Consider the following 1574-nt stretch of genomic DNA (forward strand, 5'->3'; position numbering starts at 1 on the left):
TCTACGGGCCTATCACCCTCTCTGGGTAGATGAGCCACCTTCAAGTTGAACTTGAACTGTTTGCACCGTGCATAGTAGATAATGGTCGTTCCAGTACACGGAATCGGACAGGTGCAGTTACACACCGTCCCTACGTGCTGAGCTTCTCCCGTTTCGCTCGCAGCTACTCAGGGAATCCCGGTTGGTTTCTTCTCCTCCCCTTATTAATATGCTTAAATTCTGGGGGTTGTCTCACATCACTTGAGGCCTACAACAAAATCAGTCACATTCCATTCGTTTCGAACCCGGGGCATAGCGAACCGATATATACGCAACAACACTTCACACACACACACACACGGATTGGGCAATTTACGGTCATTTTTGAATCAACGATGGCCCCCCCGAGCACGTTGTCCGAATATCACTCCAATAAGGACAACGAGTTCCGCTCGGCATCGTTTTGATTCGATCTCTCAACAACAACTCCCGGTCGACTTGGTCGACTTGGACCCACGATGTCTCCCCCCGAGCATGTCGAGCCAACTGCACCACTATTGTATTGGACAACATGTTCCCCTCGGGCATCGATGGGTTAATCATGCACCACTATTATAAAACCCTTTGACGTTTTCCCCCAAGCACGTTGATCCAGTATTACGACGGATACGGTCAACGAAATCTTGGACATCAAAGAGGTTTTCGATTGAATTTCCCCATGTTTCACAACGTACTCTTAGCGGTATCCTACGATACGTCTCACTCTATTTGTGTGTGTGCGCGTTTACGTGCGTGCGATTTATGCGGTTCACCCCTTTACTTTCAGCGCCCTGCGGTCCCAACAAAGGTCCCGAGCACGCCATTATGCACAGTGTGGAAGCGTGTTTCCCCCACGACACTAGACGGGCTGCTCGCCATAGTGTTCTATTGTGGCACGCTCCACCCTGAAGTTTGGTTTGTTGTATATCAAGGAATTGATAGGCACTCAAGAATGTGTGCATCGGCCGGGTTTAATCGTCCGACGCGCAATATGCGTTCAACTTATCGGTGTTCATGTGTCCTGCAGTTCACATTGTGACGCGCATTTAGCTGCGGTCTTCATCGATCCATGAGCCGAGTGATCCCCTGCCTAGGGTTTTATAGTAAGGTTCCCAATGTAACACAATCCCGGTGGTACGTCCAAAGACTAACTTTCTGACTAAGTTGTCTTTATTACCCAATAGTCCCAGGCCTTGTGACTTGTGGCTCATGTCTACGCCCATGGCCACCATTCGCTAAGATAGTTTTGAAGTCACTTTGAAGGCCCAGGAACAACTCTCTTAGCACATCGGTTAACCTGGCGCCGCAGTCAACTCATGTGCTTGGATCGGATCGAGCTATTGAGTATTGGGCCTGCATACTCGCTCATCCGTATCCTTTGCGTACCGCCCCATGGCCCTTGTATGTCTGCACCACAGTTCCTGTTCGTTCCGTGCCTATGGCCAGATACGTATTGCACATCGGTATACCTGTCGCTACTCAGGCAACTCGTGTGCGTGGATTGGATCGAGAACATGGTGTGTGCCCCATGTTATAATTGATAGTCCATATCCACT

The 1574-nt window shown here is 49.6% G+C and overlaps 2 non-coding genes across 2 annotated transcripts in view; both read right to left on the reverse strand.

Annotated features, from left to right (window-relative positions):
• The window catches only part of LOC125773335 (large subunit ribosomal RNA), a 4179-nt gene extending 3930 nt beyond the window's left edge, over positions 1-249 (reverse strand). The window contains exon 1 of the ribosomal RNA XR_007420048.1: positions 1-249. This exon is cut by the window's left edge and continues 3930 nt beyond it. This is a non-coding gene — a ribosomal RNA (large subunit ribosomal RNA).
• A 709-nt stretch (positions 250-958) lies between these two features.
• LOC125773326 (5.8S ribosomal RNA) lies at positions 959-1116 on the reverse strand. The gene has a single exon (XR_007420040.1). It is a non-coding gene; the product is annotated as a 5.8S ribosomal RNA (ribosomal RNA).
• Positions 1117-1574: the final 458 nt, after the last annotated feature.

The sequence above is a fragment of the Anopheles funestus genome (assembly GCF_943734845.2).
Source record: "Anopheles funestus chromosome X unlocalized genomic scaffold, idAnoFuneDA-416_04 X_unloc_30, whole genome shotgun sequence".
In the NCBI taxonomy this organism is placed as follows: Eukaryota; Metazoa; Arthropoda; class Insecta; order Diptera; family Culicidae; genus Anopheles; species Anopheles funestus.